Source organism: Plecotus auritus (genome assembly GCF_963455305.1).
Source record: "Plecotus auritus genome assembly, chromosome: 6".
NCBI classification, from domain to species: domain Eukaryota; kingdom Metazoa; phylum Chordata; class Mammalia; order Chiroptera; family Vespertilionidae; genus Plecotus; species Plecotus auritus.
The window spans coordinates 142,040,683-142,052,705 of NC_137773.1; the positions used below are offsets into that span (position 1 = coordinate 142,040,683).

At 46.8% G+C, this 12,023-nt stretch overlaps 1 protein-coding gene across 1 annotated transcript in view; it reads right to left on the reverse strand.

The window, feature by feature from the left end:
* Positions 1-12,023, reverse strand: part of TAMM41 (TAM41 mitochondrial translocator assembly and maintenance homolog) — a 243,100-nt gene that overhangs the window by 24,513 nt on the left and 206,564 nt on the right. The window lies entirely within an intron of this gene.

The window sequence follows — 12,023 nt, forward strand, 5'->3', positions numbered from 1 at the left end:
GAGAGTAATACCCACAGAGGCCCAGCGGTGTTTCCTGAAATAAACGCTGATCAGCCAGTTACAGTCTTTATAAACCAGAGATCAGAATTGTAACAGAGAAGATTATGAAGACAAGCATTTCTATTCTGGGGAAAAACACATTTTCAAACCAAAAATGATGCGAAAGTTGTCGTCTAAATCCTGCCCGGACAGAATCACTGTCTATAGCAACAGTGTCCATAACATTCAAAATCTCAGGAGTGTAACTTTCGAGTAAATGGTACATCTGTCAAACCACAGGAAACATCTGGTAAAATGGTTAAATAAAAACAGAATTTCAACTTTTGATTTCACAGCTTGCTTACAGTACCCAACAAGAGACTATTAAAAAATACCCAAATCTTTCTGACCACTCAGTGCTCAGCGTGATAGTGAGAGAACCATGTCCCTGAGTGGGATGGGGGAGAAAAGGCAGACAAGGCAGAAAACGGTGGCTGCAATCCTATTGTTTTCCTGTGGAGATGGCAGTGCCCCTGTTCTCACGGGGACTCTGGCCACAGCCTTCCGGGGGCCAGGGCAACCCCGCGCTCTGCCTGCCCATCACCAACCCCAGAAACTTCCTCAGGGCTGACTCCTTCGCACACACCCACACCCCCCAGTGCCAGCAACCAAGCAGGCACTCCGGAAATGATGGATAAATGAACTCATGAAGATACAAACAATGCGTTCTCCTCATTCCACAGCAAACATGTGCTAAGCACATACAGTCATCCTGCCATCAACACACAAGCCTAGATATGTGTCACAAGGTCCTAGCCAACTCATTCCGGTCCCTTCCAGCACACTTAAGAAGCCTTCTCCTTTAAAGAAAAGATTTAATGATTTAACCCAGTGGTCGGCAAACTGCGGCTCGCGAGCCACATGAGGCTCTTTGGCCCCTTGAGTGTGGCTCTTCCACAAAATACCACGACCTGGGCGAGTCTATTTTGAAGAAGTGGCGTTAGAAGAAGTTTAAAAATTAGGCTCTCAAAAGAAATTTCAATCGTTATACTATTGATATTTGGCTCTGTTGACTAATGAGTTTGCCGACCACTGATTTAAACAATGCCAAATTTTTAAAAATCTGTATCTCAAAAGCATAGTAAAGTTGAAAAGCAAATAACAAATTAGGGAACTGGTTATTTTCCTAACATCTGAGAGAGGATCCTTAACATGTAGAGTGGTAACATATTAATAGAAAGAAGATGGAACACCATATTTTTTTTTTTAGAAAGAGATATAAACAGTCACAAAAGAAGAAAACCAAATGGCCAATAAGCATGTGAGAAGTTCACTCAAGTTCCCTACTAGCAGAAAAGGGAAAAAAGGCAAGTTATCACACAATGATTATCCTATGAAACCTGCAAAGATTGAACACACAGGAAAACAGCCACCTTTTTGATGACGTAGGGCGACAGGCACGTGCTTACAGTTGCTGGTGGGAATGTGAATCAGTAAACCTACTAGATACCAAGTGGCAGAAAGCACAAATGGGTGCCCTCTGACTCAGAAATTCCACTTCCAGAAAAACGGGAAATGAGATATGAACAAGGACGGAAATACAGCGAAAGCCCTAGAAATTCTGCAAATGACAGTGAAACATATGAACAAACCAAATATCTGCATTTGTAACAAGTTCCTTTGGTTACAAGCAACATAAAACAAGGCTGGCTAGCTTATGAATGAAAATAGGGGGGAATTTATGGGAAGGACACTGTGCTACATTTCTTGGAAATGAAGAGTTGAACAACCAATCCCTGAAAAGGAAGAAAACCGAGGTGGCCCTGAGAACCTCAGCAATGGGAGGTGGGAAGAGTTCCGTGATCCTGTGACCCGCTCGCTCCAGAAGGCCTGCTCCTGCTCCAGCTCCAGCTGCCTGCCCTTCCCAGCACTGGGCAAGATGCTCAGCTGGAAGACCCCACCGCCAACCCCTCCAACTGTCACCCTCAGAGACCACGAGAACCAACGTCACCTTTCTAGGTCCTACATATACAGTTGACCCTTGAGTGACGTAGCGTTAGGAGCACTGAGCTCCCCCACCAAAAGTAGAAATCCTATAACATTTTTTACTTCCCCCAAAACTTGACTAATAGCTTACTGTTGACCAATAACACCAACAACCAATAACATTTTGTAGGCTGTATGTATTTACACTGTATTCTTACAATGTGGTGAACTAAAAGAAAGAAAATGTTAAGAAAATCTTAAGAGAAAACATGTATATATAGTTTATGCATTCATGGCATACCTTTTTCTTAAATTTTTTCAATATTTCTAAGCTATGTGGTGCATCTGCAAGTTTTTCCAAATTGTCGCAAATCTCCAAATAAACTTCCCAATCCATTTATTGAAAACAATCTGTGTAAGTGGGCCCATAGAGTTCAAACCCGTGTCATTTAAGGGTCAACTGTATACCCATCTCTAGTCACAGCGCCCTAAAGAAGTTACTAACATCAAGTCTTAAGAATTCCGAAACTGTTTTTTTAGATGTTATACGTGCCACTAAAAATTAAGACACCACACAGACACACACACACATGCCACCAGTTCTCACAGTCAGACTGCACCTGAGCTTCAAATAAATTATTTCTAAGTAAGAAACTAGGGATCTTACAAAAACACAACCTACTAGGATTTTATTGGGGACTGTAGATTTAGGGAGAAAGGAACAGGGTATGGGGCTCCACTATGCCATGAGTAAGTGAAAGTACTGGGTTTTTTAAAACGTAAACCTGTTAGAATTGTTGGCTAGAAATAGAAATGAGCCTTGGGAGCAGTAATAAAAATTTATGAAAAGGTGACTTAAGTTATCTTAGAGCAGACTTAAAGATTTTAATTGGTTCCCTAGATCTCAGCCATCTTGTCATCCAAACCCTTCGCCTCTTTTTTCAACATGACTTCCCCCCTTTCCCTTGTTTCTGTTCCCAAACTCACACTTCCCACCACACAATAACCACACACGTATCCTGAACACTTCATTTATTCATCATATACAACGTCATCCCTCCCAGGGTTGAGAGACACTCTCCCCACCATTGGTCCGACTGGCTGACACTCCAGGGCAGTCCGTGTGGGTCCCTGCTCCCCCTTACCATCGCCGCCGCCACCCACCCCCACAAAATGGGGATAACTATTCTATATTAAAGATCTCTAAAAGACATGACAACCCAACCCAATGTGTGCTTTGTAACTGAATCCTGAATTTAAAAGAAAACATCCATAAAGGGCATTGCTGAATATATCATATATTAGATCATATCACTGTCTACAACACACATAAAGGAAAAGCAGATACGGCAGAATATTAGCAACAGGGGAGTCTAGTAAGGATATATGGGTGCTCATTATACTAGTTCAGTGTTTCTGTAGATCTGAACTTTTTCCAAAATAAGAAGTTGGGAGCGCGGCGGAGGGAGAGAAGGATTCGAATCATATTATCGCCAAATCTGGATGGAATGTCTAGAATGATCTCACTTAAAGTAGAGGTGATGGGGGATGTTGGGAGACCCTGAAGAGTCTTCCGAAAAGCTGACAGGGGACGTGAAGAGGAACCCGTGTGTTGGAGAGGAGCATGCCACACACATGAGATGCCATGGGCAGTGACAATGTTGGTTTCAAATATCAGCCTCAAATCGAAAGGCAAGAGGAAGGTTAAACAACCCACAGTGAATTGTGAGAGTTGTTTCTCACACTCTGTGTCGTTTACCGAAAGACAATAGTAGCAGAAATTTAAGTAAATTCTTTTTAGATTTAACCATGGGTAAGGAGTCTTTTGCCAAAACCGGTTTGGCTCAGTGGATAGAGCGTCGGCCTGCGGACTGAAGGGTCCCAGGTTTGATTCTGGTCAGGGGCATGTACCTTGGTTGCGGGCACATCCCCAGAGGGAGGTGTGCAGGAGGCAGCTGATCGATGTTTCTCTCTCATCGATGTTTCTAACTCTCTATCCCTCTTCCTTCCTCTCTGTGAAATATCAATAAAATATATTTTTTAAAAAAAAGGAATCTTTAGACAACTGACAGTCCAAGGAGACGATCTGCTGAGCGATAATCCTGGGGAAGGGAGCTCGGGAGATCATGAAGTCCTTGAAGGGCACCCTAAAGAACTTGAATTTTATCTTGTAATCAAAGGGGAGCCAGAGCCATGGCCCAATTACCTGTCCTCCACACAGGCTCTCAAGAAATACCTGCTTCCAACAATGTCTCCATCCCCAGGTACACTGTTAGCCCTTGAGGATGTCTGTTTTTCAATCACTGAATTTGCTCAGCCTAACCCAGAATGATGCAGTGTCATCACCAACATACGGGAACCAGGGCTATTAACAATGCAAGCCCAAAGTTATCACACACACATCAAATAAACACGACACCTCTATTCGGAAATAGTTGACAAACACTTTGGCTCTGAGAACTTTGTGAAAAACACCAGTAGCAGTAAACACTTGGGCTTGGGCAGAGATCTGTTGGCCCCTCCAGCATGAACAGACCTGTTCTTTGGGTGGATTTCCACGCAACGGCCACCTCTCTGACCTGTGAGGAGCACCCAACCGAACCGAATTTCTCATTTCCATAAACCTTACCTATGTTCGCACCAAGACTGGAGCAAGAGGCATAGGAAGAAAATAAACAGAGGAGTGGAAGAAACCCTTTCATTCATTCCAAAAAAATCTGAAGGCTTGTAACTCAGAGTCAACATTGGGATAGGATCATTTGATCCAAAATAAGCATCACAGCTGGGCTAGTGACTCAGACTGTAAACTCTGCATCTGCCCAGGTACCAGGGGTTTGCACTGTCCTGTTTGGGGAGGGCAGGCAGTGGAGGCAGTGGTGGTGGGACTCTCTGTGTTCCCTGAACTGGACATCAAGGCTACAAGGCAAAAATGGAAGCACACGACATGGTGCCACTCAGGGCGTATTGCCTATTTACTTGGAAGGAATTCTTTCCCAAAGGGAAGAGTGTTTTAACAGTGATCTCACAGTGACTCCTTTTCGTTCAAGCATTTACTCAGCATCTAGATGGTGCCGGGCACTGTGCTGTGCTGGGAGTTAGTGGGACAGACATGAATGAGACTCAGCCCATGGCCTGGAGGAACGTGCAGTCTGGGAAAGGGGACAGACAGAAGGCACCTGATTACACCAAAGTGTCATCATCTTATACAAACAAGTGTTCGTCTCAAAGCAGAAGGAACCGCCATTTGTCAAGAGAAGGAGGCAAGGAATGTGCATGAGGACAGGAGTGCGGGCACGTGGGCTCCCATCCGCAAGGCGGAGCTCAGAGGGGCAGAAACTCCGTGGACAGGGGTCTGTCCAGTGTTTCCTGGAGCTGACTGGGAGCCACGGGAGAATTCCAAGCACAGAGGAAGACTTCAGAAAACTACTTCCGACACTGAAGTGCCAAGACCAGTATGGAGGGTGCTGCTTTGGAAATGGGCGACCAAAGTATGGCCTTGGCCAGGTTCTATGGGGAAAACACTTAACAACCCTGGCCCAGTTTGGCTCGGTGGATAGAGCGTCGGCCTAGAGATTTAAGGCTCCCAGGTTCGATTCTGGTCAAGGGCATGCCAGGTTGCGGGCTCAATTCCCAGTAGGGGGCGTGCAGGAGGCAGCCAATCAATGATTCTCTCTCATCATTGATGTTTCTATCTCTCCCTCTTCCTTCCTCTGTGAAATAAATAAAAATATATTTGAAAACACTTAACAGACTGACTCCCCAGGGTGTGGCAGTGGATTGATCTGGGAGATGAGACAGAAGGAGGAAGGAGGTAACTTCCAGGCAAGTGGAAAGAAAGCTGTCCCCTCATGAAGATGGAGGACAGATTTGGGAAGTGCTGGAAGGAGGAAGGAGTCGCTAAAATCAAATCCACTGGGGCAGCACCGAGCTGGAGGTCCACACACAATGCCTACAAGGCAGGCAGCTCTCTGGTGTGAAGATTAGGTTTTGGCTGGATGTCAAGATTTGGGGATCATCCACCTGTAGGGTCATTCAAGCCATGAGCTGGGGTGTCACTTCATCGGAAGGGTCTGCACAGTGAGGACCGAGCTCTGGAGAATGGACGAAAGTAAGGGACCATGGGACCCAGGAGAGAAGAGACTTACAAGGAAGCGGAGGTCAAACAAGGTAAGGGATTGCAGGTTTCCCTGGATCTGGCAATTAGTAGGTCACAGGTGAATGAAGGAGAGTGGACTGGAGAGTAGACAGGAAGTGGAGATAATCTCTCCAGAAGCAGCTCAGAGGGAAGGAGAGAAGTAGAGATGGAACGTGAGGGCGTAAGGTCGAGGGAAGGCAGGGCCTTCAGCTTCCACTTCTCTGGCCTCCGTGAATTTCCCTGAAAGCCCCAGGCATGAAAGATGGCACCCAAGAATCCCAAGTCAAGAAATGACACAATGATTTCATTACAATAGTTAAGCTGTGCAGCACCAAGCTTTGTGAGTCTGAATATTTATAATAGGATTTTGAAATCAAGTAAGATGTTCATTTTGTCAGGCAGTATGCTCCCTGGATTAGTCCCAATAGGTCTCATGACAAAGGGATAAAGCACTGCTGGCCAGTTACAGCTGAGAACCCCGAGTTACCCAATGCTTCCGTGCATCGGACTTCTCCAAGTCAGAACGTGCCAACGCGCACAGGCAGACCCGGGGGATCCGATCCGGTGAGGTCCTTCCCAAACGTTGGCCAGAGGACACGCTTCTTCCTTCAAACATCTGAGGCCAGCGTGTGCTGACACAATCTGCGGGCAGCGGGGCTTTGAATCCCAGACGTGTCACTTCAGGCGTCACGTGCAGCCAAAGGAACTCACTCCCGAGGGTTAGGAAACCCCGCAGCCATGCCTCGATGGGCTCCGGGACAGGAGCAAACTTAGGGAAGCAGAGAGATTCCGGCTCTCCGACTTGCTTTTGCAGCAACCCGGCCTCGTAAGAGTGGGTTTGTTTCTTCCGCTTGGCTCTGACCCACTTCCTGAAGCTGGTATCTATGTGGACCCATTAGTTGTATTTCTTAAGTATCTTCAAGGAAGGGAAGGCAAGAGGTAAGAGAAGCTAGAGGAGAGTGTGGGAGCGAACTTCTCCTTCTGTTCTGTAGCACGTTTCTCCCCTGTCGGGTCTCTGAGGGCGTGGATCCAGAATTCAGATCCTTTGTTTGGCAAGGTTTCTAGCTACTGCCAGACCCAGAACATTATTACTGCAACATTAAGTTCTCTAATTATGCTGTAGAGGCAATCTGTGAAGAAATTTCAAAATGAAGAGGGGGGAGGAGAGGAAGGGAGAAAAATTAATGTGTGTGTGTGTGTGTGTGTGTGTGTGTGTGTGCGCGCGCGCGCACACAACGATTTAGCAAAGAAGATAGAGACCAAGTGCTGGCATTTATTAAATAAAAACAACACTAGACATAGAACACAGGGCTTGTAAACTCCCTTGCTCCGTTCCAGCTGCATGTAGCACAGGCAAATGACTGATTTACAAGCAAGATCCCAGCGGAAAATAAAAGCACCCCCAACACACACACACACACACACACACACAGAGGCACATCTCTCAGCATTCCCGTCTGGTCCTCGGTCAAATCTACTAAAGTGACAGCACGGCGTAGACGTTCAGGACAGGCTGGCTCCGCACGGCTACGAAGAGGCCTGCTTGGTCATCAAGCAACACCAAGATTAATCCTCTAACTGTGTGTAAAAATAGCCCCCTGTGTGCTCCCAGGGCAGAAGCATCTTCGAGAAAACAGGGCTCTGAAAAAAGCTGGTGCTCAGAGAATCCGGGCGGGAGGGGGGCCCGGGCAAATCCCGGGCTGTTGTGTTTCCTCAACTTTCGAACAAACACCTTTGACCTAATCCATAAATCTAAAAACACTCCTTTTTTAGATGTTAGTGTGTCGTTTTAAAGAGTGACCTTTTGCATGCTAATGAAAGCTCTGACATATTCCAAATGTTCTTCAGTTCCTCCGTGTTCAAGGCTCTCTTTTATAACCTTGGTGACACGAGATGAGCACCCCCAAGCCCCCCATGGGACAAGAATAGACAAAGGATGACAGTCCCTTTTGTTCATCTTCTTTGACACTTGGCACTCTTGGCATTTCTTCACTCTGTGTTACTTGGCCGGGAAAATGCCAGTGGCAGGATGGTCATCTGCCTTTCCAGCTCTCGGCAAAGACTCTTAAGGCAGCAGTGATGCCTGCTGGGAAAAGGCTGATGTCAGCTCTCAGGAGCACAGCTCCCTGCTCGGATAAGGAAGCCTTTGTTTTCGGCTGAACTGTGAAAATGAGAAAATGCCTCCAGCCTGACAAACAAGAAACCCACACAGGTAGGCCTGTGACCTTTACCTAAAGGTACCACACTTCACTAGCAAAACACTTGCATGTCACACAGATGCGCCTGTCACACGTCGCAGGAGAAGCCGGCTTCATTTCCATCCTGTCCGGGCTGACCCTCAGCCCCAGCTGGAGCCAGAGGGGCAGTCACCCTCACACGAAGCCGTGCTTAGATCGCGCCTCCCTTCTCTAAAGGCCCAGGCTCCCTTCTCGTTTATGTTTTTAAGTAAACACACATACCTGCTGTACATTAAATCCCTATTTAACAATATATCGGTTTATGAGTTAGCTATTTAGGAGCACTAAAATCCAGGCTCTAAAATATCCTCTAAAATATCCTGGTGGGAGCACTTGAAAGATTGTGTGTGAAAGCAGAGAAGAATAGAGAACGTCAGGGCGAAAACTGCCCAAGTTTGGACGACGCCAGGAAGGATGTGGGAGAAAAAGAGAAAGCACACAGTCTGAGGGATTCTATTTCAAGAGTGTCTGATTTATGAAATCTGGAAAGGGGCGGGGGGAGGGGGAGGGAGCAAAGTTTAAAACACTCCAGTTTGAATCTCTTACACTAATGTTACTGTTGTGCCACTAACTTAAAATTGGGTCAGATATTTTCAACAAGAACTGAAACGTTTTAAAAAGCCCTTTCCTGAGCCGAAAGGAAACCCTTGTTTGTTCCTGCAGGGTTCTCAACCGACCAGACACCCTGTCCAGCCTCTTCAGGGGAAACGGAACAACAGTGCCTCCTTCCGCCGTCTCTGAAGGGAACCCTCACTGCGCTGGGAGGCTCTCAGCTGCACGGCACCTTAATTACTGACGACCTTCACCACCTCGTGTCCCTCCACCTCTCACCTACAAAGCAAACGTGTTTGAGAGTGCTTACATAGCAGGTCATCCAAAACGGTGAGGCTTGGTTAGGACCTGTATCGCATGATCCATGGCATCTGGATACATATGCTATTGATGTAAATGGAACGAGGTTGCTGAGAGCGCTGGCTCTACGAACAGCCAGCCTGGGTTTCGATTCCTGGCTCTGGCTCCTACTAGCTAGCCATGTGACCTTGAACAAGTTAAGAACCACTCTGAGCCTCAGTTTTGCCATCTGTAAAAGAGGGGTAACAAAAGTATCCACATCACAGGGTTGTGAGGATATGATGAGATCATGCTCATGAAGCATCTACACGGGCTTGATACACACTAAGGCTCAATAAATAGTCGCTACTGTTAGTGAAGTTTTGACACAATGGCTGTCATGATTCCCTGGATCCCGGGATCCTGACCCATCACCACTCTCAGTGCTGAAAAGTGCACCTGCTCGAAGGCTTATGTAGACGTGAGCACAACAGTAACACGGCTCCATCTGCAAAGATGTATTCCTGTTTAGAGCCCCCGTTGAGTCAAGGTACTAAAATAATGGCAACTTTTCAATTTCCTCTGGGTCTAGTTTCCATGTGAAATGAGGACCTGCTTCCTCCACTTCCATGGAGTTTGAAGAATACGTAGTCTCTCGGTAAGTATGTCCATGTACATCCAAACCAAAGGTACTAAAGAGGCCTAAGAAACAGAGAGTCACCACAGGGAGTGTGACCATGTTGCCAGGGGTTGTTAGCAAATACATTATCAGGGATACCACACACTGCAGACACTCCGAACACTTATACAAAACCAGTTTTGTGTTCGTCTGTCTTCCCTCTTTTTCTATTCAGCCTTGGGGAGGGAAGAGTGAAGTGACTAGGGCAAGAGGGGCGGGGGAGGACTACGATTCAGGGTGAAGGGAAGAAGGCGGCAAAGGAGGAAGAGGAAGAAAGAGGTGTGAGAGGAGGAGAAGGGAAACAGAGGCCCCGAGACTGGGTAATGCACCCAGGGATAAACCAGGGTTGGCTTTGTGGGATCTGAGAAAAAACTTCAAGGAACGGCCTCAGAAGCCAAGACAGCAACGATGGGCACGTCTCACACCAGGACCGTCTTCCAAAGGGGCAGCACCAGCGAGAGGAGGCAATGTTTTCCTTCACTGGCCCTTCCTCCTTCAGCAGCTGGTTACAGCACGAGGCCCGTGACCACGGCTTTGATCCCAGTGGGAGCGGATGGGTTTTGCCCTGCTCTGGGGTCAGGGGCAACTTCTCTGCAAATGGACACACCACTGATCAAAAAGACGGTGCCTCCTCCAACTGGAACCTGAGCTCCAAGAGCACATTCTCTGGCTAGCGGGTGCGATTCAAGTCAACACCTGTGCCATGTGTGGGCCCTTCGATTGGCCAAGTGGCATGCTAAACATATGATGTCCATCTTGACGTGCACGCAATCCTGTATCGGGTCAGCCACAGCCATGGCACAATCAAATGATCGTTGATTTGGGTGCCACACACAGAAGGGTTAATCCCAGCTCCACCGCTTTGGACACATTATCCTCTCGATTTCTACTTCTGCAAATAGAGCTTTACACACCTCTGAAAGGGACACCCTTACTATGAGGGCGGAAGGAGATAATACATTTAGTGTCTAGCCCAGAGCCCGTATATAGCTAAGCACTCAATATGTATTCCCGTCCTGTGACAGGTGACTGAGTTAACAGCGCAATCCCCTGGCCCTGCTCCAAACGTGCACGCACACACAAAGTTGAAAACTGCTTCATTCCCAACAATCACCTTAGATTGTACTCTTCAGCACACAACTCCTCCTGGGTTCTACCAGCCAAGCAGCCTCAGAAAAGTCTCAAAACCAATGTGAATTCAGCATGCTATTACACCACATCAACTGTCAGCCTGCGAGAGTGTTTACTGTAGTTCCAAAACACAGGACATTACAAATGCACCAGATCGTCCACTGCAATATTAGGATTATAAGGTATTGGTGATTATGGAAATGGCCAAACAAAGGGGCTGGCTCAGTGACCGTTGGCACCCACACGCAGTGGAGCGCTCTGCAGCGGTGAGCGGGGATGAGGAACGGGCGGGAAAGGATTTCCACAACATATTGGTGACTGAAAACACCAAAGCTCCAGTAAGTGCACGAAGAAGGGGAAATGAGAAGTCACTCATGTATCTGCTTACTTCAACAACAACAACAAACACACAAAAAGGTAATCTCCCACAGGGGCAAGAACAGAAGAAGTGGAAGAGATAGGGAAGGGAATAACACTCCTTCAAGTACTTTTTAATACAGTTTTGACTCCCCCCGCCCCCAGGTTCATGGAGCTATAAATGAAGCGCCGTGTACGTTTAAGGATGTGCAAGCATAATGACGTACATGTACTGCGGAACACAATTCTGACTTTTAGAAGCATGTTAATGTTTTACACACTCAAAAACCAAAATGAAATCAACAATAAGGATGAAAATGTCTGCAAGGAAACAGAAACGAATGAACCCACATACACTGAGTGGCCAGATTATTATGATCTCTGAATGCATAATAATCTAGCCACTCAGTGTATATCCTATATAATAAAAGGCTAATATGCAAATTGTTCCCTCGACCAGGAGTTCAACCGGCAGGCAGGCAGGCCAACTGCCCATGTCCTCTACCCCTGGCCAGGCTGGCCAGACCCCACCCATGCACAAATTCATGCACCGGGCCTCTAATACACACACACACACACACACACACACACACACACACACACACACACACACACACACTGAGTGGCCCGATTATTATGCGTTCAGAGATCATAATCATCTGGCCACTCAGTGTGTATGTTGTTGAAC